This window comes from Mustela erminea, chromosome 4 (genome assembly GCF_009829155.1).
Source record: "Mustela erminea isolate mMusErm1 chromosome 4, mMusErm1.Pri, whole genome shotgun sequence".
Classification (NCBI taxonomy): Eukaryota; Metazoa; Chordata; class Mammalia; order Carnivora; family Mustelidae; genus Mustela; species Mustela erminea.
In genome coordinates this window covers 76,010,425-76,037,328 of record NC_045617.1, presented here as the reverse complement: position 1 = coordinate 76,037,328, position 26,904 = coordinate 76,010,425, and the positions used below count along the sequence as shown (strand labels likewise).

The 26,904-nt window shown below is 37.1% G+C and overlaps 1 protein-coding gene and 1 long non-coding RNA gene across 6 annotated transcripts in view; one reads left to right on the top strand and one right to left on the bottom strand.

Moving 5' to 3' along the window:
• The window catches only part of NKAIN2 (sodium/potassium transporting ATPase interacting 2), a 998,970-nt gene that overhangs the window by 781,118 nt on the left and 190,948 nt on the right, over positions 1-26,904 (top strand). The gene's annotated exons all lie outside the window — the stretch shown is intronic.
• LOC116588499 lies at positions 7,519-26,512 on the bottom strand. 2 transcript variants are annotated; one of them, XR_004284973.1, is made up of 5 exons: positions 26,161-26,512; positions 21,248-21,291; positions 20,067-20,240; positions 18,141-18,252; positions 7,519-7,916 (listed from the first exon to the last, which is right to left on the bottom strand). It is a non-coding gene; the product is annotated as an uncharacterized LOC116588499 (long non-coding RNA). The 2 variants fall into 2 exon arrangements; XR_004284974.1 differs by lacking the exon at positions 21,248-21,291 and having other exon boundaries at positions 26,161-26,510.

Here is a 26,904-nt window from a genome sequence, read left to right as displayed (position 1 = left end):
ATTAGTGAGTAAGCTTCTTTTTCAAATTAATCAGCTTGTCTATCTGAGACAAATATTTTCATCTTAATACTCTTAGAAACGCCACATTTCAAGCTTATTTCCCATAGTTAGAGTATACAGTTCAGAAGTGCCAACCATGGGCTTTGCAGAAGTAAATGGAAGGCCCAGCCCGGGAATAGGGGAGCCATTGTGACATGATCAGATTTTTATTGTAGAAAGTGTGATGTGCCTGAGGAGTAGTTATTTAATTAGGAAATGTGGGTAGCAGGTCAAGACAGAAAGCACAGGTGCCCACTGGAAGGCTGCTGAAGATATCCCGGCTACTGACAATGGCGGTTTGGACTGGGGTGTGGGCGATAAAGATGTGAGGAAAATGAAGGAATTCCAGTGATGCTTACAATTGACATGAGCCAGGCAAAGCAAATGGTTGAAAAAGTATCATTGATGGTCAGATAATGTGAATCGACAGGCCGTAGAGCAAACTGGAGAGCCCAACCAGTGAGGACAACAGCAAATCGAGTCCAGACATTTGCTCCCAAAGTAGGAGTTTAGAATTGGTGCTCTCATGTTCTCTCATCTTCTAATTTTTTTTAAGTATACATTTGGGTATTAATGTGAATCTCCAAACTTTTAGGTATTATCACCATTGTATGGACATCATAGAATATAGCTTGATGCTAAATCTGCCCACAGACTGCCATTTGGGGTCCTCTACCTTTGTTCCCAGTGCTTGACTGAGACTCCATAAATCTGAATACTCATTGGATAGATGAGGAATAAACAAATGACAGGAGTAGACTGATTCTACGGTTGCATGTGGTCTCAGGTGTTGGTAATTCTAAAACTGAGCTTCCATGAGTATGTGTTTCATACTAACTGCATTTGAGAAAAAAGATTTACTTTTGATAGTGTGAAGGCTAAATAGTCTTGAACATTTCTTTACATAAAAATTATGTTTGTATTTTATATTAAACATCATTTCATTCTGGTTCATTTACGCAATTTCCTATTTGTAACAAGTATAAATGGTGATTACTTAATAGCTAATACCAAAATTCTCTTACAAATAATTTATTTTGATAGCATGTCATAAGCCATTTTTAGATGAATTTTGAGGATGGACATAAGGCAGAAAGTGCTCAGCATAAGAAAAGGAGAAAGGAAAATAGAATATGAAAAAGAAAAAAGCTAAGAACAAGGCTTAAACCTATGATGGTGAAGTATTGTTTTTATTTTTTGTTTTTATTTTCTGCAAAATTACTCTTGTTCTTTGTTTTTCTTTTAAATCCCTACTTTGGAAACTCAAACATTGTCAATCCTCATTTCTTTTTCTAAAATCTGTATTTGGATATGAAAATCTCCTAAATCACCCCCATTCTGGTATGTAGAACCTGCACTATTTACAAGCCTCAAAGGACCAAGCCCCTTTGTGTCCCGTCTATTTCCACAATGTCCTTATATATAATAATTGCTGCTAATGGTATTTGACCCAAAATTAATACACCTAAAAAGAATCAACTATGGCCGACCTCACTAAAAGATCTCATCTAATGACATCTGGTCATCTACTTATACAAACACTGAGCAGTGGGCATAATAGAGTATAGAGATTAGACAGGCTCATGCTTTGCAACGAGAACTTATAAATCATTTATAATATGCTACTGTATTTCACCTTTATAACTTAATCATCACAACAGCCCTGTTAGGAGATGTGATCCCCAGTTTACAGAAGAAGCAAAGAGCAGCCATAAAGATTAAATGAATCCAAACCCACAAAAGCCACACACTATTATTCCAAAATATCTAATAACTTTGTGTATCTTGATATTTCCCCCTTCTCTGCTACTGAAAATGATTCTGCACAGTTATGTATCATGTCTTCCTTCAAAGAAAAATTGTACTCTTATCGAAGTATGTATTCGTATTACTACTGTAATTTGAAATGGTTTTGTTGACAGTCAATTTTGATATTAATTTTCCTTAATTTTCTGCATCTTCACTTCCATTACATACATTTTGGTTAACATTATTTCATTCTTCTCAGAGAAATAAATCAAGAATTATTCATTTCAACTGTCTCATGTAGGTAGAATTAACAAATTACTTCAGTTTAACTCATTCTGGGTGTTAAGTCACCTTAAAATTATTGAAGTTACAAAATAGAATATTTGATTAAACTGCATCAAAATTTACCATTCCTCATTGAGTTGCTCTACAAATTAGGATTTCTACAGTATCAGTTCTTTCTTCCTTTCTATTATATTTACATAGGATGACCATATAATTAATTGCCCAAACTGGTACACTTGAAGGGTGAAAAGAAACAAGAAAATGGGACAATGGGTCTAAGCGGACTGTCCTGGGAAAACAGATGTGTGGTCACCTCTAGAGTGACCAAATGAATGCGACCATTTCCCCTTACCTAAACTCAAAGAATCAACCCAAGATAGATTTCAGCAGTGTTGGTTTCAGGAGATGAGGTATCACAAAACTAACATCACAGGGCCTTAGTTACCATCTCAAGATGGTAACTAAGTTTCAGCCATTTGAGGTTTGCTGCCGTCAGAGGGTGGTCATGCCACAATTGTAGGTCTGAGATATAAAGAGTCTACAGGACACACTTTTTCTTTGAGGATCAAGATGATAGTTTTCTCTGCAAGGGCTAGATCAGAGCAGAGTAGCAAGCAGCATTTCTTATAGTTCTCATAGCTAAAAACCACTGGGTGATTGACAGACCCTACCCCAGACCTACTGAACTGGAAACTCCAAGGCCCAAAAACATGAACTCTTAACTAGATCCCTAAGTGATTCATATTCGCATTACATATTGAGAAGCACTGATTTAAATTAAATACACCCAGGCACCTGGGTGGCTCAGCTGGTTGAGCATCTGACTCTTGGTTTTGACTTAGGCCATGATCTCAGGGCTAAGGGATGGAGCACGCCCCTTGCCAGGCTGGGAATCTTGTCTCTGTTTGAGATTCTCTCCCTCTTCCTCTGCCCATTCCCCACTCATGCACTCTCTCTCCCTCTCTCTCAAAACAAATAAATCTTTTTAAATAGTTAATTAAGTACAAATACTAAAATAATGTTATGTAATCCCTAACTGCTACTACCTTCCTTCTTAGACCTTCCTCTGGCTCACTTGCTATCTTAACAAGTGTCAGAACCCTCCACAATCTGCATATTATTCATAAATTTGGGTTGAATTAAAGCATTTTCAGGCTTCTAAAGTTCTTTCCTTCCTATAGTCTCTGTCCCTCCCTCCCCTCTTTTCTGTTCTTTTCTTTCTCTGTTTTCCTCCTCTTCTCATGACTAATAGATGAATCATCCCTGGATTTTGTTGAACACTTCTGGTAGTTTTGCCTGTTATCATCACCAAGAAATACTAAATATGTTTTAATATTAATACTTAATATTAAAGTAAAAATATAAAATCTGAGAAGTGACATCATTTTTCCTCAATTAAAAGGTACTTCTCTAAGTACTTTATCTATTTGAGAAATGGAATCTACCCTCCCAGTTACTTTATTCATTTGCATGTCATGCTGTAGGAATCTGTCAGTTGCAGATTTCAGGGCTCTAGACTCAGTGGCCTTGCCACCTCCCTTTGACTGTATTCCTTACAACAAAGTATCATAAGACTTGAGGGCAAGATCTCTACCAATTCATCCTTGTATCCTGAACAGCTCCTAGCAGAATGTCTTGTGCAGGGAAGATTCCCATTAATATTTGTCAAATGAATGAACAGAGGAATAGAAACACCTGGCCTTGCTCTTGTTGCACTGGGTTCATAAGTAAATCAAACACATAAAGAAACCCTTTCACAGTATACATGAGAGTAATAACCCCTGTTCCATGTAGCTTTGTAACAATATTTTAACAACTGGGTTCAATCTTTGTTATTGTTAGGAAATGTAAAGAGAAAGTAAAAGAAGAATGTTTTATACAAACAAATAATTTTTTTATTAAATAAATAAGTAAAATTTTTATATTATTTGTTTTATACAAACAAATAATTTTTTATTAAATAAATAAATAAAATTTTTATTATTATTTGTTTTATACAAACAAATAATTTTGAAACATTAAGGTGACTTATGAACTGGTTGTTACTTTTATTCCCTGAGTCTGTAAGAAAATTAGTGGTATAGTTAGGGTGCTTTGGGGGTCCTGATGAATAAGCATTTATTGAGCCCTTACTGCTTCCATGGTACTATTTAAAAATGGCGTGGCTGAGTTAAAAGAAATAAAGTACATGACATACTTTCTTCCTCTCTAGCATGCAGTCTTGATGGAAAACAAGATTTAGAGTACAATTAGAAAATAAGACAAGACTACATACAACAAAGTGCTTGATTGAATATAATTAAGCACATTTCCCATTAATAATTCCAAACTACAAGTCGGAGAGGGGGAAAGAGATGTCAGTTCCCCATGTACGGAAACGTGCCAAAATTAATTGAAGATGGAATAGACAGTACCAGATTGTACTATGGGGTATTTCATGGGGGTATTTCCCCACATCTTTTCCTAGGATGAACTCTTTGGGAATACAAAAGCTTTTGAAACCTAAGGATTTGGACTTTAGGGAAAAAATTTTTTTAAAGTAAAGACCTCAAGTTAGGTTGGTGCTGGTTTTCATCATTTAAGTTTTATACATATTTAAAATTTCCATTTGACCTCTATTTTAAACCCTCCCAAAGTGATAGTACCTCTACTCACCTCCTACAACTCTGTGCTCATAAATATTCTATTTCTTGGAACCACCTTGATCTCAGAGCAAAGAAAAGTAGATAGCATCCTGAGGTTTGCTCTTCCCAGAAGACTTCTGCATTTTCTTTTTTTAATTTCATGCCAACTTTATTTTCTGTCCAAAGAAGAGTTTTGTTTTTTTTTTTTCCCCCAGGGTGAGGGAGCAGAAGTGAATGGTTGAATAAGTTCACAATCACACCTCTACTTGCTGTTTGCATTTAGTAATATCTCAGTACTATAGTCTTCAACACTGTAGTTTTTTTAAAACTCAGCTATCAAAGGAGTTTTGCATTGAAGTATTAAACAGCTTAGTAAAATTTACCAACATCTTTTTTAATTATACATCTATTGGAGATATCAAAATGGAATTTTACATCGAGGAAGAAAATTAAAATTTCATAATTTCTAGCATTTTATATAAATGATAAGTGTTTACCTATAATGGAAATAGTAATAAATCCTTCTCAAAAAATAACTAGTAGCAAGATACATGAAATCAAGAAAAGGGGAGAAGTAAAAGGAAAGAGAACTTTGATAGTTTTATCTCCATGAAGTCAGTCAATAATAGTCATAGTAAATCAGTAATAGTCATAGTAAATCAGTAATTGTAACAGTAAATAGCAATAGTGAATCAATGAACTTATCATCTGTGTCAGTGTGTTCATATCACCAGCCTCACTCTTTCTTCTTCCAAAGAGGGGGTTTAGAATCCATATTTATAATTTTGAACTATATTTCAAGAAAGAACCCCAATTACATTGGTTAACAATTAAATAGAATAGCAGTTGGTTCACCTAAATGGGGAATTAACAGTCCTTTTCTATGCCACTAAGCCTATGGCACTATCAGGTCATTCATCAATGTAAGGATGAACTGTCAGCAATGGGGAAAAGTGAAATTACGGAGGGGAAGTTTTGGAGTGTGTTGGACTTAGAGTTGTTTCTGGAAGGCACAAAGAAATGGGATCAAGAGAGAGGAATGAACTTGGAATGCTGTGAAAACCTGTTGTCACTCATAATTTATATGAGCTTTGGAATGATTCAAATGGATTCTGTAAAGACATTAGTCCCTAATGTCCTTTTTTTTTTTTTTTAAAGGAGGGCTTCTTTTTTTTTTTTTTTAAAGATTTTATTTATTTATTTGATAGAGAGATCCCAAGTAGGCAGAGAGGCAGGCAGAGAGAGAGGGGGAAGCAGGCTCCCCGCTGAGCAGAGAGCCTGATGTGGGGCTCAATCCCAGGACCCTGAGATCATGACCTGAGCCAAAGGCAGAGGCTTAACCCACTGAGCCACCCAGGCATCCCATTCATTTTAAATGATCATTTTAAATGATTATGATAAAGTATGATTTTATTATATAACTATGATCTTCAAGTTACTATTGTCACACTGGTATAGTAATCTTATTCTTTGTTATACACATATATATACATATGTGTGTGTCCATATATGAGTAAGTGTATATGGATATGTGTGTGTATATATCCATATATGTATACATACATATAATTTGATATGTCTTTCTTATAAGCATTAGCTAAAAAGGGAACTGCTTGTGATAAAACCCGTGTTTTCATTACTACATGAATCACACTTTTTGGCTTTACCGTGATCTCTTGTCATCGTTTTCTTCTACGATCAGTTTGCAGGCTCTTTAAACGCAGAGATGACATTTACTCATGTGAATGCCCCCCTACCTTTAGCACTTAACAGATTACTGGCACAAACCAGGCACTCAGTAAATGTTTTGTAAAATAAACTGCGTTGTCTTCTTTATTTTACCCTTCAAGGAGATGGAGGTAATAAATGGCAATATATTTGGAGCGGAGGGAGGTCTAACCAATCTGAAGCAGTGCAAGCAATGGAAGAGAATTCAAATATTTGCTGGAGCTAAGTCTGGGGGTGAAGTCCCAGGATGCTGCTGAGCTTGAAGAGAATGTGCCTTCCCTAAGGGGAATCTGTGGCCACTCTGTTCCAACTGAGTTCCTAACGAACCCTATGTTGTCAAATCCTCCAATGTCTCCAAAGAAGCTAGGCATTCCAATATTTTATGGAAACATACGAGTTTTAAATGTAGGCAAACAATTTGAGATTTAAAAACAAAACACAAAAAACCCTGTGCCTGACAAACAAAATATTTCTGTGGCTCACATCCAGCCCTGGGGCTGACAGTTTTGCCATGACTTAGGGAAATGGAAAAGCTGACCCAGAGGGTCAAGATGCTCATTAAACAACATCTCTGGCCACAGGCAGGCGCCTACACACTCTAATTCTTCACCCCACTGTCACCTGGCTGCAGCTGGTGGTGTTAATGACATTTGAGTGAGGAAATACATATGCCCGTGAAGATTTGTCAGTCTGTGGTGTATTCTCTTAATGGCTGAAAATCAGCTGTCTCTTATTATGTTGTTGTGGTTTGTTTGGCGAAACTCTGGGTTTGGGAGTATTTGTGGCTTACGAGCTTGGAAACCTCAATATAAGTGAACATAGGAATTGTTCAGGGAGAAGATATATGGGTGAGGCAGGAAACCAAAAAGCCACCTTTAATTTCAGTTGTTGTCTGGAATACAAACAATACTCCTGGTTACCTGACCGATATTTCCCCTCAGTTGAAATGATCTGATGAAGGAAAATAAATACTCTTTCTTATAGCTGCAAGAGACAGCAAAAATCTTCTTATGATCTTATTTGGAAAGAAAAAAAAAAATTTTAAAGGAAGAAAAGAAAGACAGCCACAATAATCATTACTAAGCTTGAGGCTAACATCCGTTTTACTTTATTTTCCATTGGTCATAGAATGGTTTTATAGGATGTTTTGAAAATTCTGAGATGAAGAGAAATCATAGAATCTCCAAATGTTAAGAATTGTTTAGTCAAATATTTATAAAATCCATTCAATTGTTGGCCCCCTAGAAGTTGCGCTATATGAGAAATTTAGAAGGGCATCTGGAACATTTGGCGTGGGAGGACAGGATGATGAGTGGGGATGATGATGGGTCCCCAGTCTGTCCCTACCTGTCCCTCACCTCCTCTCCTATGCCTTCCCCAAAGTGAACCTGGCCTCCCATAGCCTATCAATACACCTGTCACTTCTTCATGGACGTGCTCTACCCTTTTGGAATTCAAAGACTTTATATCCATGTGTCTGAGACTGTTTACCTGAAAAAAGAGAGGGGGAAGAAAAGAGAATGGAGTATTGTTAGACGCTTGAACTCTGGGGCCAGAGAATTCCTGGTTTTTTTTTTTTTCCCCCTCTATCTCTATCCCTTACTACTCATGACCTTGTACCTCAGCTTCCTAGCTTTACAATAAAGATAATAGTATTACCTACTGTACAGGCAAGTTTGAAGTTTAAGTTAATTGGTAGATATGGGTGCCTGGGTGGCTCAGTTGGTTAAGGGACTGTCTTTGGCTCAGGTCACGATCCTGTAGTCCCAGGACTGAGTCTGGCATCTGACTCCCTGCTCAGCAGGAAGTCCGCTTCTCCTTCGGACCCTCCCTACCTCAGGCTCTCTCATTCTTTCTCTCTCAAATAAATAAATAAAATCTTAAAAATTACTTCGTAAGTAAAAGTGCATGAAAGATTTCTAGCCATGTAGCAAACCCAGGGTAGTGCTAAGTTTAAATTGATTTAGCTCACATCCCCCTCTCACATCCCCCCCCCCGCCCCCCACATCCGCTTTCCTGTGAAGCTGTCTTTGCCTAGCTAGTTGTCCTTTCCTTTCCCTGAGCCATAGGAGGTTCAGAGCACTGTCAAGAACTTGCTCTCTAAGAAAAATTGGTATATTTGACTTTTCACTCACAAATGCTTAGGACAGGGCACCTGGGTGACTCAGCTGGTTGAGCATGCAACTCTTGGTTTCAGCTCAGCTCATGATATCACCATCAGGATCTCCAGGTCTTGGCCTCAGAGTCAGTAGGGGGTCTGCTTGGAATTCTTTCTTCCTCTGTCCCTTCCCCCACTTGTGCACAGACACTCTCTCTCTCTCTCTGACGTAAATAAATTTTTAAAAAAATGCTTAGGACAGTGTATTATAATATCTACATACTCATCTTTCTAAACTGTGGACTTACTCAGGGCACAGAGCTTATAATCTTTTGTTGTATTATCCAGAACTTACTACAATGTCTGACACTTTGCAGACACTCAAAATATGTCCATTTGATGGATGAATGAGAAAGTATGAGCATGAAGTTTGATTCTCACACCATTTCATGCCTTGCATTTGGATTAAATATGCATTGGAATGAATACTGTGTTTTTGTGGTTTTGACTTAATATTTGTCATAGCGCAAGGTGCTTTAGTATCTTTCTAGAGTGAAATTATCTGTACTCAGTAAAATGTTGGCTATGTTGCCATTTCACTCACTTCCATTAGTAAACTCTGACTCTTCACAATTTTAAATGCAATGTTATGACACACTTGGCTATATGCTCATAATATTGCTGTCTTTGACACAAGTTTTCTGCACTACAAAAGTGTCATTGGGGCCTATCTCCAAAACACAACCTTGCTCTCTCTAGATTCACATTGAAAGAGGAAGCAGACAGCAACTTTACTTACTTTGCTTCCGTGATTTCAGTACATTTGACCACACCAAAGTGAAATAAAAAATGAAAAAAAATTCTAAGTGACACTTCTCCTGATGTAGTATATTTTATGAGGTTTTTTTTTCATGGAAAGTTACTCTCCTATCAATAGAATATTTATAAATCAGAAAAGGTGACACAGAACAAGTTCTATTGTAACCTTATGCATCATTTTTATCTTATTTTAGTAAGTACACATATAAAGGATAGAATTTTCTTATCATTATTGAACTCCTGACTTCAATCTCCAAAACACTTAATTGCATTAAATCAAAGACCACTTAGAAAAATTTAGAAAACACTATTTTATGCTAGAGGTTTGACCAAGTGTCCTTAACTCTATTTTTTAAACTAGAACTAGCTCATTTCAATATTATTTCAAATTCTCCTTTTCATTTCATTTTTCATTAAGTTATTATTATTATTAGTTTGGTTGTCTTCTTTAGGGCATCAGAATGAAAGAGCTGGAAATCTACCCTAACTCATTAGTTAAAGGAATGGGAATCATTTACCTTGAAGAAGAAAGAGATAAGAAAGTAAATAGTATTAAAAACTAGTAGGTGAACATCCACTTTATAGACAGAATAGGTAGAACAGAATGAGATAGTCACGTGTGTGTGTGTGTGTGTGTGTGTAACCGAAGAGATATATAGACATATATACTAAAAGAAATTTGGTCTCCCTTTTGTTGGCTATTTATAATATAATGAACTTTCTACCACTGCTTAAGTATGACTCCGTTGAGACACACAAATGGACAAACCCAGAAGAGCCATTCTATCCTGAGGTACCCAGAATGTGACAAAGACTCAAGATGGGGGAGGGCTGGAATTTTGGGTGTTTTACTGCCAGTACAATTTAGGAAAAAAAATATTTCTTTTATTAACTTTAAATTCTACAGTATGTGTGAGTACCAACTGAATTTCAGTCTTAAAGCTAGAAAAACAAATAGTGGGTATTTCTACTGTTTTGTTTTCATTTCTTCTTCTTAGAACTACCATTCATTCTTAAAGTTCATATAAAGATTGCCATTTATATCTCAAATAAATATCCACCTTCTTCCCATAATTTATACGTCTTGTGGTTTGATTATATAATTTGTGCTGATATTTCATTTGAATCACTCCATCTCTTTGGAATAGTTAAAGGTCTTATTTACGGGAACACAGTTTTTATGTGAAAACAGCTAGGGGAAAAAAATCCAGAATCAAGTAGCACAGGTTGCTTTGCATTAATTAAAGGAGAAATTCTTCGTTCCTTAGTATTTGTGGTACAGCAGCAATTTATTTTAGATAAGTTAAATTCACATAACTTAATAGCAATATTGACTAGCTTGAACTTCTTTTCATGTGCTTACCCTATGGTAAAATATCCAAAAGATGCAGTTACCAGCCTGTAGCATATAGGGTAAATCTCAGTGGAAATTTAATTCTTAAAGTCTTATGCCCCAAAGGCAGCAGAGAATAGGGGAGGCTGAAGTCAGTGGACCCTGACTTTAGTTTCGACTATGTATAATCTACATATTATATGGCTTAAAAATCTCTGGGGCAGAATCCTCCTCTCCTATAAAAGAGGCTATTGAGTCAGAGGATCTCTAAGGTAACTTTTAAGCTTTATGAATATGTGGATTAAAAGGGGGAAAAAGTCCAGGAAAGATATAATCACAATACCCAAAAGTAATTAGACATCTTTAAGTATAACTTCAAATCATTTCTCACTATGTATCTCTGATGATGATTACTGATATGGTTATTATGCATTATTTGCATGGGGGAGTCTAAAGGAACATCTGAATTTGGGAAGAACCAACTGAAAAACAAGGGAAATAAGATAATCTTTGGGGAATTATACTATCACATTGACATGTTCAAGAGCCAAGAAATACAGTCATCTAAAAGAGAGCAGTTAGCTCTCATGCCAGCAGGACTGGAGTGTAACTTTTTGAACATTTCAATATCTCCAAAGCATGCATGTGCAGAAGTAGAAATAATTGGTAGAATAGAAAAGAGAGCTTGAGTGCACAGGTGGTGGCAGGGCTCACACAAGCACAGTCCAGTGGGAAGTGAGGCTGAGCACTTTAAGTATTTCCATGTCAATAACAAGACCATTGTGAGATGGTGAGATGAATACATCAGGTTATCTTATCCTGATGCTATTAGAACTTCCATTCATCTAACTCCCTTGTTCTGACTTTCTGCCCACCAAGCTACCTTCTGATTATATTTTATGCATGTCTGCCTCCTGGAAGAAAGGGCACTGAGGATCTACACTTTGAATATTGCCTATCCCTATCACAGTGATTTCTTGTGTAAAATTAAAATGGGTTTCTGATTATGATTTGGCTCCCTATGTGCTTTACCACAGGGAGGATATCCTACCAATGTGACTATTCTAGTCTATATAAGTATTCTTTCCCATTGTAAATTAATAAATAAGAACCCCAATTTTGCTTAACATTTCGTTAACAAAAATCAAAACTCGGAGCTCGAAAGCCATGGATACCAAGAAATGTCTAGTCATTCAATGGAGGGCCAGGTTTTTGGATGAGGCCATTAATGGGGTCATTACCCAGTGAGTTTTTACCCAGATCCAGCTGGCTTTTCTTCGTATAACACTCCATTCATCAACCTATTTCTAAACGTAAAAAACTTACCAAGAGAATCTAAATAATCATTTTATATATGTCAATGCCCAGTTACCTTTGGAGTAAGAGAAGGCCTAAATATAATAGCACCTTGAGTATCCTTCAAGCTCTGCTTAATCAATATATATATGGACTTCAAGCAGAATTACAAAAAAAGTAAATATTTTATTTCTTTCTTTAATTCTCCACAAGAATGTATGATTCTTGTGAGGAAAGACAAAAACTTCATTTTATTCATCACTCTTTGCCCCGTACTTAGTACAGCGCCTGAAACATGGAGACACTGAGAAGTACATGGGGAATAAATAAATGAAACTTGTTCACATTTGCTGCCACTTCAATTTTTCAACTTCACTGCTGTGCTGATTTTAAGTGAGTAATCTCAATTACATTGTTTCTGATGCAGTCTCTTGTCAAAATTTATTTACCTTTGCTTTTTAGCAGCTTGTCTATGAAGTGCCTACATAAGGTTTTCTTCATTTCTAACTTGCTTGAATTTGTAGATCTTTCCCCAGACTTGGGGAATTTTCAGCCATAATTTCTTCAAATATTTTTTGTGACCCATTTTGTTTTCCTCTCCTTTTGGGATTGAAATTGCATGGGTATTAGAACTTACAAAAAATGTACTTGAGTATAGTTCACGCATAATGTTACACTCATTTCAAGTGTATAACATAGTGATTCAACATCCGCTGTACATTATTCTATGTGACTACAAATGTAGCCACCATATGTCACCATACAATGCTATTATAATATCATGGACTAAATTCCTGATGCTGTGCCTTTCAGTCCTTTGACTTATCCACTCCATAACTGCCAGCTTGTGTCTTCCACTCCCCTGAACCCATGTTGCTCATCCTGCCATTACCCTTCCCTCTAGCAACCATTAATTTGTACTTTGAATTTATGGGCCTGATTCTGCGTTTTTGTTTGTTTCTTTATTCATTTGTTTTGTTCTTTAGATTTCACATATGAGTGAAATCATATGGTATTTGTTTTTCTCAGTCTGATCTATTTTAGTTAGTATGATGTCCTCTAGGTCCATCCATGTTGTCACAAATGGCAATGTTCCATCCTTTTATGGCTGTGTAATATTCCATCACATAGATCTTACACATCTTCTTTTGGCTATTAAAACTTTTGGTATAATAACACAAATTCCTAAGGTTCTGATCATTTTTTTTCTATTTTTAGTCCTTCTGTTCTTCAGATTACATACTTTTTATTGCTCTCTCTTCATTTTTATTCATTTTTCTGCCATCTTCGCCTGCTATTAAGTCTGTCCAATGGGCACTGTTTTTCAAATACTTGTATTTTATTTTTTTTATCTTTCTAAAGATTTTTATTTTTATTTATTTGACAGAGATCACAAGTAGGCAGAGAGGCAGGCAAAGAGAGAGAGGGAAGCAGGCCCCTGCTGAGCAGAGAGCCTGATGTGGGGCTCGATCCCAGAACCCTGAGATCGTGACCCGAGCTGAAGGCAGAGGCTTAACCCACTGAGCCACCCAGGTGCCCCCAGATACTTGTATTTTAGTTCCAGAATTCTCATTTGCTTCTTTTTTAAAAAAATAGTTTTACTTCTCTGCTGATATTGCCTATCTTTTAATTTGCTGTGAGGATATTTTTATTCCCATCATTCAGTGTAACATCAGCTGTTTTAAAACCTGTCTGCTAGCTCTAAAATCTGAGTTACTGCCAGGCTGTCTTCAGTTGATTGTTTTTCTCTTCCAAATGAGTAATTTTTCTTGGATCTTCTTATCTGGACTGTACCCTGAATATTGTCATTTCTATATTGTGGAGACTTAGGATTATTACGCTCTGAAGATAACAGAATCTACTCTGAAGATTTCACTCTCATTTATTTATTAGCTTTAGACAGCAGTTAACTTCATTGGATTCAGACTGTGAGTCAAATTCTGTCCCTTGAACAGTGGCTCAAACCTCTATTTCGTTCTTTGACCCTGCATTCTACTACTTGGAGTCAGCACTTATGGTTCAGCACTTATGGTTCATTCTACTACTTGGAGTCAGCTAGAAATTTAGGAAGATTTATACACAGAATTTGGGGATATTCCCCTCTGGCTATCTGCTTTTTGTGGTCTCCCTTTTCTTCCCAACACCTATGATTGCCTTCAACCCTGTTCTCATATTCTTCTGACCAGAAATTCAGTGGGTTTTTATTCTAATTTTATTTGCCACATGCAGAGAGTGTGCCCTTCTCTTCTTCCAAGGGTTAAATCCTCTCTACTTTGACCTGCCTTTCTTCACTTTCCAGGGCCTACACTGGAAATATAGAAGGATTAGGCACTTTTTATATTTTGCCTAAACTTTGTAGTTGTTATTTGCAGGAGTGTTGGTCTAGCAGTAGCTTACTAGACCATATCAGAATCCAAAATCGATTCCTATTTAAAGTATTCAAAGTATGAGTTATATTTTTCGTGCTTTCTTATTACCTCTATGACTTATTCTCTACTGTCAACTTTCTGGGTAAAACTTTTCTAGTCTCAGGACTACATTTATTTAAAACCCGTAACTCCTCATCTTCCGCACCACTGACAGATGACCCTCCTTGGTGCATAGCTCTGGTCATGTACAAGAATGGCTATGGTCATGATATGCCATCCTGCAGAAGTATGCAACAACTCTCCATTTCCTAAAGAACAATATTAGAGTACGGTTTAATGGAAAGGGCAGCCATCTGAGACAAGTAAATCTGGGCTTAAGTTCAAGATCTATCACCAAACGGCTTTATAACTGACTCAGGTTATAACTAACTTAGGTTAGATTAGGTACCTGAGGGTGCCTAGGTGGCTCATTTGCAACTGCCTTCGGCTCAGGTCATGATCCTGGCGTCCCGGAATAGAGTCCCGCATCAGGGTCCCTACTTGGCAGGGAGTCTGCTTTTCTCTCTGACCCTCCCTCTTCTCATGTTCTCTCTCTCTCTCATTCTCTCTGCCAAATAAATAAATAAAATCTTTTTAAAAATAAATAAATAGATAAAATGTTTATCTGAACATTGGTTTTGTCACTTATTAAATAGAATAATACCTATCTCAAAGGATCATTATGAGAATTGATATATATGTTACAAATAAGGTAGCTCCCTTAGTACCTGGTACATAGTCAGTGCTCAGTAATAGAGAGGTATTTTAAAATAAGACACATAAAACAAAAACTCTTCGTCCTAGGTGCAAGGTTTTCCTTAAGCTGGTTCCAAGGTAATTTCCTACCTATTCTCACACTTTTCTTACTCATTTATACAGTTCAAATCATACTGTTTTCTATAACCTAGACATATCTCACACTTGCCCAGAAGCATTGTTCAAACCATTCTTTTTCTCTTTTCTCCTTAATGAATTCCTAAATATCCCTCAAAGAGCAGCTTAAATAACACATCCACCCTGAATCCTTCTCCCTTCTTCTTCTCATGTAAATCCCTTCAGCATATGTAACTACCAGGTTCTATCTTGTATTATAGTACTTCATAAGCATATGTTAGCTGCCTTATGTGCTGAATTATTACTTCCTTTAGTGCAAGGACTCACTCATGTCGAAAGTGATTGCTAGATAAATGAACAAATAGGATATACACAGCTTATAAAAACTGTGAGTGGGATTATAAACTCTAAAACCTTAGTGGGGTCTCACAAATAGTAACTCTGATAACCTTTTATGATGTAACTACCTTGTATGAGGATCCTATTGAGGAGCGATATTAATAAATATAGGCCTAATAGAAGATTAAATTGTCTTTATATTCATGACTATCTGCAGATAATTCAAATACCCATCTGAACCCCTACATTAAAATGGGGGAATTCTAAGGGATACTTGGGCTTAAGAAACAGTGTGCTTAAAGATGAATTTGGAGCAGAGAAGGCAGAGAATGGGGCATTTTTTTCCTGTGGTAGGACAAATGAATGCAAAAGCAAATATTTTATTCAAAATAAGGAATATAATGAGTAAAGGAACACCATTTCTGCACAAGTTTATATCAGCAATAACACCTGTTTGAAATTCACTAATTCTTCAGTAATTTTCATAGGATGACTCTAGTAGTAGGGTCATTAATATCATATTTTGGATATTTGGATTATTTCAATGAAGAACAAATTCTCCCTGTGTTCAAGAACTGTGTTGAGCTCCATGCTGGGCGTGGAGTCTAGTTATAATTAATTAATTAATTAATTAATTAATTAGTTAATTTGTTCTCCAAATAGAAGGCAATAAGTCTGAAACCACTTTAGTGATAAATCTAAATTTCAAAAGGAACAGTATATCCTACAATTCCAAAAATAAAGATACTTAGATGTAGGGGAAATTGGTGGCTATGAGGAGCAAATTCATAGATTATGTTAATGCCTTAATTGGCAGAGAGGAAGTAGTTCAATCAATAGATGGTTTTGAGACACATGTTAAAATTCTCGGCCCATTAAATGTGAAAAAGGCAGAAACATGGTTCCTATATTCACAACGCATTTCTTCTGAATAGTTTGTTGTGACATTGTTGATATGGTAATCATCTTCTGGGCCAGGTGTTTCTGTGTACATGAGGTTTTTAAATAAAGCAGTGGTTTCCTTCAGATGAGTCTAAAATAAGACTGCATTGCTTTCTACAAATCTTTTTTTGAATAAAAAATAGAAAAAAACTTCCTCTCCTCCCAAAAGTTCCTGGAAAGGTTTCCACATTAATCATCACATTTAAGGAAAAGAATTAAACTGCATAATTAGAACATGAAGACCAGATTATTTTCAATTTTGATTTATTACTTCCTGAGGATCAAAGAGACATAAGTATCTGAGCTGGGTTTGGGAGGGGCCACATTTCCATAGGTTTGCAAATATTCTCAGACTGTGCCACGTTAACATTATAATTCCACTCCCATTAAAATGGAGGAGGTTTTCCACCAGGTAAAACTTTTTCTACACTTCTTGGAAGCCGGTAGGACCATTTGGAGATTGTGGGTAAAAGAAATAGTTTTAACTAATTCTGAAATATAAGTTTCTTCCATTATCTGAAAATTAAGCCTCCTATCTTTGTGGGGAAACTGGGAGAATGAAACATTCCATGTTCACAGTGTGGTCTCTGAAGCAAATTTAAGAGTTAAAAGCATTCAGGTCTTCAACCTGGTAATTCCACTCTGCTTGAGGGGGAAAAAAAGTCCAAAACTCTTAGAAGAAGTATTGGTACTTAGGAACAAGAAGGTAGACATTTTATTAAATCGGGTCCTTAGACAGTGGCCAGTGTCTCTAAAAGAAGCAACTCTACTCTGGTATTGAGGACATCAGGGAGATACTATGATGACAAACTAAAATCTGACTAAGGGTGTGGCTAGGGTGAACAAGAAATCTGCACCAGCACAGTTCCTGCCTTGAATTGTACCTTCTAAACAAGAAAACGGTATTGGGGGGGCAGGGAGAGAATATTGTGACAATTGTCACACTATTTAGATGATAACCTGTTTTGTGTTAGAACTGGGGCTCAGTGTAACATCATTGCAGACAAATAGCTAGAGAGTTACATCTGATTTTAAGTTCTAGTTTTGCCATTGATTTGCGATATAGCCTTACATTTCTTAATATCCCTGAGCAGGTCTTGGGTTCCTTATCTCCTTGTGTGAGGTTTAAATGAGAAGTGCCTGGTAGAGTCAGGTACTCAAATAAATAATGTTAAACTAAAAACTGGTGTTTTTAAACCTCTCTGGCCTACAGATGACTACAAATATTAAAGTCCTTTCCCTTTGGCACACTGATGCTAAACAGAAAAGAAGACACAGTACCGTAGACCTACCTGGATGCTTTTTAGGTTTAATTCTTCTTTGATCCAGAAATCACAACTTTTTGGATAAGCCTTACTTTACTATTTATTAACTATCTTTATGATTAGAATCATGCAGGCAAAACTCATATGTATAGTAATCGTATTCTTTCCAAAAATTCTGACTTGTATTTTATCTTTGTTGTTGGTTTATAAAACTTATCCATGCAAATCACTATGGCTTACTTATCCTATAAGATTTATAGATGAAATATTACTCATTTAATTTCATAAATGAGAACATCTGAAGTTCACGTTAGCAAACAAAGCTACTTAGTGGTAAAACAAACAACAAAACAAACAAAAAAACTTGTTTTATGAACTTACACCCAGAATCCTTTCTTTTGCTACATGCTAGCTTCAAATTCCCACTGCTCTAGAAGTTTTCAGCATTTATGGTAAGTGATCTTCAGTATTATATGGTCACAGAGTCTGGGACCTAAAAGAAAAATCCATAATTGCACACAATTTAACATTGGGTATTAATATAACACTAATACCTCTCATAAGCTAAGCTGAACGCTTAAAGATAGCACAGTCTGTTGGCCTGGTTCATGTGGAACACTAAACTTTTTAGAAGTTATGTATGGTCAAGTTAAATTTATTAGTCCCTAATAAAATAACAAGCTCAAAAGCTTAGAGGGTTTTCCACAGAATAAAAATAAATGAGCATAGCCTACCAAGGCTGAAAAGATATTCTCTTAACTTCTGCTAAAAAAAAAAAAAACTAGCAACAATTTGCCAGAGGGAACAAAAACAAGATTAGAAGCTGTCTCCACAGAGGTAGTGAACTTCAAAATCTTGACACAATAAATAGGCAATACTTAGAGCTGCTATTTAAAGTAAAAGCCTTCCTTTTCTCCCCACTTTTCCCCGCAAATCCTGTTTGTGAGCCATAAAACAATGGTTCTCAGCTTTGGCTGCACATTCGAATCACTTGGGGAGCTTTAAGAACATAGCAAAGCCTGAGTCTTGCTCCTAGAGACTGATTTAATCAGTATAGAATGCTACTGGGCAGCAGGAGTTTTTAAAAACTGTTCAGGTGATTCGAATGTGCAACCAAGGCTGAAAAACCACTCTTTGGAAATTCACTGATGGGATCCCAGGCTAATAAGATACTAATATTTATAATGCATATACACATTTCAAGAATTACATTAAGTGGCTTTACATTGTGTATCAACAGTCTTTGGGTGAAGTGTCTTGGACAAAATGTAATTTACTGGGTCTTGTAACTAAAAAGTCTGGAGGACACAGCAGAGCAGAATTGGAAATCTTAAATCATGTAAACAGTGTCTTACTTCTCTCCCAATCTCGGTTTCAATTTTTCTGGTTGGCCTTATTCTAAAACCAGATGTCCCTTCAGAGTTAGCAGATATATCAGTGACTCTTTAACACTACATTCCTCTCACATTTGAATCTGGAAGAGGAGAGCAAGGGTTTCTTTCTCAGACTGATCAGAAGTCTCATTTGCTCTGACTGGATCAGAGACAGTTCAAGATCCCAGAGCTGAGGCTGAAGCTATAATTTGCACCCAGGCCTGCCTGATTACAGAGCTCATGCACTTTTACTATCTATCACTGCCTCAAGAAAATATTACCAGTTTGATTGGAAGAGAAAATATTTCTTTCCTAATGACGAATTTGAGAAAGAAGAGATCCCCAAATAAGACTTGGCTTGTATTTCAAAACCTCTCCTCCACTCTGGCTGGAGGCAGTCCCCTTCATCTCGGCTTTGCATCTGTTTACCCTCCCTCTTCCTGTTCCAGAATTAATTCTGTCAAGGGTGGATCAGGGCTGTGTCCCAGGCTGGGAACCTCAGGGACAAAAATAACAACCTATCCATTCACTGATTCTGAAATAACTGATTTTCACATTTATGTTTTAGACGCTTGTATTCTTTTCCTGTGGCTACCATAAAAATTACCATAAACAGAAAGTTGTTCTCTCACAGTTTTGGAGATAGTAGTCTGAAATCAAGGTATGGGAAGAGCCATGCTCCCTCTCTGGGGACCGTGGGAAAGAGCCCATCTTTGCCCCTTCCAGCTCTGGTGGCTCTATGCATTCCTTGGACACAGTCCTGTAGACAGAGTCTACAGAGTCTTCTGTGTATCTATGTCTTCTTTTCTGGCTTTTATAAGGACATTTGTCCTTGGATTTAGAGCATACCTGTATAACCAGCATGATCTTACCTCAAGATCCTTAACTGAATTACATCTACAAAGATCCTTTTCCTAAATAAGGTCACACTCACACGTTCTAGGGGTTGACATGGATATATTTGTGGGGGGCATCATTTCACCCACAACAATGCTCATTTTTCCTCAGCTTCTCGTCATTTTATCCTGGGCTTTCACTTCAGAAGCGTTCTTCAGCTAGTCACATGCATGAGTGGGCTGCAAGGGAAGGAGTGGGACGGACTTCTCATCTGTGGAGAAAGAAAGGGAACATTCAGCTGTGAGAACAGGAAGCTCTGTATGACTTATCGGCAGAAGACCAAAAGTAATTCCTCAGGGCACAACACTCACTACTGAACTTTATAAGTAGAAAAGAAGAGGCAGGGTCTCTTAGATCTTAAAGTTATAGAGAATGATGACTGTGCCTAATAACAAGTACAGTTAGCTGTGGAAAACTTGAGGATGTGAATAAAGAATAGTATCAAAACTCTTTTAAACTCAAGTGACAAGAACCCAACTCAAGCTGGCATAGGGAGAAAAAAAAGAAAGTATTGGCTCATGAACTAGAAAATCTAAGGATGTGCTAATTTCAGGATCAGCAGAATCTAAGGACACAAATGAGGTGAATCCATCAAGAATTTGTATTTTTTTTTCTACTGTTTTTCTGACTCATTTTCTTCTGTGTTACTGCTTTGCTCCCAGGCATGCCCCCTGCTATGGTAGGAGAGAGGCCAGCAGGCCTCTGCAGACTTACTCAGTTGTCAATATATTTAATCTCAGAAGGAGACATATTCTGTCACTGAGGTTTGCTTCAGTCCTCCAAAATGGACGCTGATTGTCCCTACTTGAAACAGGGCCTTTCCCTTTTCTAAATCACTGTGTTTAGGAGGGTGAAATACTGTGATTAGTCAACTTAACATCACAGGGCAAGGTGATTCCTATTATCAGAAAAGAGAAAGGGATGTCAGTCAGGTAATAAAAACAGACACCCCGTTATAACATCTTTAAAAGAGAAAACTTCCCTAGACTCTTATGTGAGATGCATATATCAGTCTAAGGGATCAATAAAAGTAATCATAGCCTTCTCCAGATGTTGAAGAAAGGAAGAAAAAACGAGAGCATTTTTCTTACATGACGATCTCCATAAGATCAATAAGACAAGAGTGTGCGGTTTATCCATTCTAGAAGAATAAAAATGTTTTAAAAGATACAATAAGATTTAGGACATTTGGGACACTCATCTACCTCTGCTACTTACCAGCAAATAACATAATTTCTGAGGTCCTTTGTAGCTTTACGACTCTAAGGATACTCAAACGGGAGAAGAAAGTGAGCTCAATTCCAATGCTTAAATGCCGATTTTCTTATCCTATCATGAGATGGGGGGATGGTTTGGAGTGAAAGAATGTTCAGCGAACATCTAGCAGAAGCTGACTCAACCTTTTGATCTCATTGGAACACCTTCACTTCTTTTTTTTTAAATTCCCAACCGTGAGGAAAGTTTTACAAATGATACCAGAACATTATTTATTCTGCACCTTCTCAAAAGCAGCGAACAGAATTACACTTTTTACAGTAGGACTCTTAATTCTGGCAATATGTTGTTCTCAAAAAGTTCGAGTCTATTTGTGGTGTGGGTTTGTTGTTCTTGAATCAGAGTAGGTATCTGTTAAAATTAGAGGTTTGATTCTGAAAATATCACTTGAGCAAATGGTTACAAGTTATTTAATCAAAAATAAAATTCACCATGGTGTGTTCTCACCGGGTCATTTCGATAGACAACTGCTGGCTCGTTTGTAGTGCTTAATTTCTTAAAATTTTCCGTCTTCGCTTCTAGCTCTCTCAAATCCAGTTTTTGGATGTTTATTTTGTTCTAAAGGAAGAGAGTTAAATTGCTAAGATGCATCATTCACAGATCAAAAATACCACGAAGGAAGAAAAGTCATTTCCTTGAGCATCCTCTGCAGTATTGATTTGCGTTTGCCTCCTCTGTCTTCCTGACACGAGAGCTTCCTTCATTCCACTTAGGAACTAAACACAATCATCAAAGAGTCTAAAACATAAATCGCAAAGCCATAGTTGAGTGTAATTTCTTTCTTTCCCTGGGACATATCCTCTCTTAGAAATCTTCTTAACCTGTTCAGGCAGGAGTTGTTTTGGAGACTTGATTACATGTCAGGTTCTTAAACAAAGTTGTTCTCACCGCCACAGCTGATGCAACTCAGCACAAGGCTGTGACCCTAGCGACCAGGGAAGAAAAATACTAGATCTTATGATTCAAGAATGTGAAATCATAGTCCTTTGTTTTATTTTTTATCTGGGCAGGAGCCGTTGCTTGAAATGACAGCAAGCAGGAAGTAGCCAGTGAGTTCGGTAATCAGATACCAAATAGCTGGATAGGATCCAGTGGCCCATCAACAGTATTTTTCAAAACTCTTGAATAGCTTATCTCACTTCATTTTTAACAAATTTAAAGTTATTATGAAAAGAGAAAAGAAATTCTTTTCATCGAGCACCCACTTTGTGCCATAGATGCTTTATGACTTTTGGCCCCATGGAAAACCTGAAAAGTATTATCCACATTTTAAAAAGGAAGACAGAACGGTTAATTAACCTCACTAAGATTACTCAGTTAGAAACTTCCATCAATTGCCAGATTCAAAGTGTGTCTTTTATCCCCAAGTCTCTTCTCTCTATTGTAACACTTTGTCTTCTTTTAAAAAAGTAATGCTCATATGCAATGGGGGGGGGTGGTTAGGTCAGGATGGGTAGGAAAAGAATAAATGAAACAAGATGGGATCAGGAGGGAGACAAACCAAGAGAGACTCTTAATGTCACAAAACAAACTGAGGGGGACCAGGGAGAGGGCTGTAGGGAGAGGGTGGTGAGATTATGGACATTGGGGAGGGTATGTCCTATGGTGAGTACTGTGAAGTGTGTAAACCTGGCAATTCACAGATCTGTACCCCTGGGGCTAATAATACATTATATGTTTATTAAAAAATTTAAAAAATTTATTAAAGAAATCATTAAAAAAAGTAATGATCATAATCAGATTTACTTTATTTTTGTTACCACCCAAAAACATGCTTTTTGCATGAATATCTAAGGAGAAAGTAACTGCCAGGTTCTGAACTAAGTCAGAATAAGTAGGGTAAAAGCAGAGGTGAAGGGCCAGATTCCAAAAGTCCCATCCAAAAACCTCCCTCCTGAGTTTGTGGGAATGATAAAATACTGAAACTTATGATAAAATATGCAGTTAATGAATCATAGACTCATGACCTAATCATATCGAGGTCCTGGGATACCTGTGCTGTTATCATCAGCGTTATACAGTGGAGATTCATGGACCAAAGAAGCAGCATTTACGTATCCACGTGTGTAAATCTGTCCATCTAACGTGCATTTAAAGATGCGTTAAACATCCAGGAAATCCATTCTGTGAAATGACTCATGCCTCATTAAGTGTTCCCATACATAAGTAGGAGTCGAAAAGGCAAATTCATAGATATTCCAACAACTGATGGGCTGCCTGTTCCTCTTTGAAATGCAGTATTTCCAAAAGAGTGCTGGATTGTTTGTGAAGGTACACAGTCAAGTAGGGTGTTTTGTTTTGTTTTTAATGGGTATAATCAGGGCCACTACATAAAGCTGTGTAGGTTGTACCTTGCTCCAAGGCACTTTTCTGAAGTAGAAACTAAAAACACAGTCTCAGTTTGGCCCACCGAATCCTGTGTCTTCATTCAGAGCTAAGCCAGGCCAGAATCGTTGGGAGGAGTGGGAGACTGAGTTTTTCTTAGCTTTATTTGGTAGCTAAAGGATTCTGTGTTAGAAAAGGATTCTAAATTTGTATTTAAAAAAAGTATGACCAACATATCAAATAAGGATATGAATTTTGTTTTCAAAATAAATAATTACAACTTAAATTTAAAGTGTAAGTTAATAGCAAGAAAAATAAGAAGAGACTAATACAGGTGATGATAAGACAAACCAAAGAAGAAAGTATGCAAACCATTAAAATTTGGAAGTCTCTGATACTGGGGAGAAACCAGTAGCTTTGGAGTAAGACAAGTAGGAACTCCATCCAGGTCCTGCTTATCCTTTAGCAAGTCACTTCATTGCTCAGTGGCAGTTCTCTCTCCCCCTATGTAAGAAGGTTCACTCCAAAGGATTGTAATGAGAATAAAATGAGATAATGTCTGTAAAGCTGTCAGCACATGTGTGTCTCCATCCTTCACCTTTCCTTGTGCAATGCAAATCTAAACCTTCAATCACCCACACTAGCTCCCTAGCTTGTGCAAAAATCCTGGGCACTTGTGGGTAGTGGAGTCAAAAGGATGCCCCGTTTGTTCCAAGATACTCCATCATCTCAGCTGTTTCTGCTTTTGTGCCCCATGACTCTCATGTTCCCTCTAGCCAACCCCCAACTCCACTGCCTAACCACCCCACAGTGATTGTCCCAGGGGGCACATGCTGACACACACACACACACACACACACACACACACACACATACACACATAATTGCACACACATTCTTGCCTGCACACTTTCACATAATCACACGTATTTAGCTTATACACATACAAACACATACAAAAGCAATCCACTGTGGCTCCATAGACCTACTCATTATTTCTTAAATATTTCCTTTTTAAATTCTTTTGTTCACTTTGTACCTTCACCCACAATTTCCTCTTATATCTCTTCCTACTTAAATCTTCTCTGTCATATAAGGTCTGGTTAAAATACCAACTCCCCTATTAAGCCTTTCATCATAACACAATAGGATGTGACCTTAACTTCAAAAGTGGTGGTGGGGTTTTTTGTTTTATCTTTGCTAAGGTTATAGACACATTTTAGGTTATGATGTAATTACTTGTATTGACCGGGTATCAGATTATACAGTCTTTGAAGTCTATAATCATGTCTTACTTATCATTCTATCCTCTACATTGATGGCCTTCATTATTTTGAAGAACTATAATCTTAGTTAATTTTCATGAAATAGTTAGGCGCTTTCCAGTTTCCAGAAACCAAGGCATATTTAGAATACCACAATGGCTTGGAGATGGGTATTTTAGTGACATACAGTTCAATTTATCTAAATGTATTATGTTCAACCTGGGCAAGAGACAGGATCTAACTGGTTCTGTTGATCCTTTCCTAGTATAAGGTTTATATTCATTATCCAATTAGTGATGGACAGGGATTTGGGGTCTCAACTCAGCATTCCTCAAAAGCAGGCTGTGGGTGTGATGGGCCCTTTGAATAGTATAGACTTCTCTCCAATATTTGCCTTGGGCCTCCTGTTTCCACGCCCCAATCTCCAGTCTGGTATCATTCAGCTTCCAAGTAGAAATTCAGTGGAGTTGTATATTTTTATGAAAGATAACAATATAAAATAGGAATGTGTCTTTAAAAAAATCCACATATATATTGATATAAAGAAAATATAGACTGTGCCTCCAATTTCATCCTGTGGGGTTGTAAAGAGCCTGTGCATTCTGCAGATAAGCTGGCTCCAACTAAGAGAAGAAATGACTGAGCTGAGCATACTCAACCTCTTTTCCAAACTTATCCATCAAATAAGTCATTGTTTGTGGAAGTGATGAGGCTAAGAGGAAGGAAAGATGTAAGAGGTTTATTTCTTCCATCCTTTTTTTCCTGAGGAGGGATGAAGTAGAAGAAATTCTTTCTCATCTCTGAAAACCCAAAGAGTGGGAAATAAGTACCTTTAATTTTCCTCTTAATTTGTTCGTCTAAGAAGTAAGCCTCAGGGGTATAACAATCTCACAGAAGAGAGGGGGTCAAAGCCCAGGACAGAACCAGAACAGTCTTTCCACTTTCAAGGGACTTTTGCCCCCAAAACTAACTTTTGCAATTTTAGGTTTTTCCTCAGACACTGATAAGCAGTTTATCATTTGCTTCCAGAACACTCTGAAATGATTTCTATCAGACTTTACTAGCCCCAAAATTTATACTCAGTACTATTTCCCATTTCAAGTTAAGTCCCCCAAAACTAGTGTATCAAGATTTTTTTTTTCTTACTTATTTTGGCCCATGGGAAGGAATAATTTACCCATGTTCACAGGAGAAATATTGTTTTCTCTTTCCACCAAAGAGGAAAATAAGTACCCTGGAGCTTAAAAGAAGTAAAGATATACTTACTTGTATTCATTAATCTAATTGAACTCAAGTTTCTTATTCAATTCTTCTAGCCTCTCTTTGTTTACAGTTTGAATCTGATACACATCAAAAAATTTCCGGCATTAAGATATCGCAAAAACTGTTACATTTTCCAGAAATCCATTTCAGTCAAAAAGAAATGTTAAACCAAGTTATAGAGAGCACACATGACCACAATACATTCATTACATGTACCTGAAATCTATTGACTCAATAATTCAGTTCAGAAGCTCTATTCGATGCTTGTCATAGTCAAGAGATACTTATGCCAGTAATTAGTTATGGAATATATTTAGACTCCAGGATTTATGCTGATGCACACTGGGTCTAGAAAAGCAGTTGGCAGAGAAGGTCTGTGAGGCCCAGGATCCAAAGCCAATTGTGATGTCAGGAAACACAGGCAGGAGCACAAGCAGCACAGAAGAAATGTCCCGTAGGTACTGTGGCTCCATGTACGGAGGTTGAGGTGTTGGGTTCGAGCAGAAAGAAGGTCTAGAGCAAGGTAAAGAAGCCAACATTATGTTTGAAGATATACACAGGCAAATGTAGTCTCCTTACACTTGAACAGAGGTGAGGAGAGGGGTCCAGGGGAGGAATACAGACCAAGTGACAAAGTGGAGAAGCCAGGGTACATGATCTGGGCAAATAATAATGTGAAAGTAAGTCAAGTCTGTCCTGTGCCATAGTGGGAAGTATCTTAAGATGATGGGAAAGGATTCTGAACTG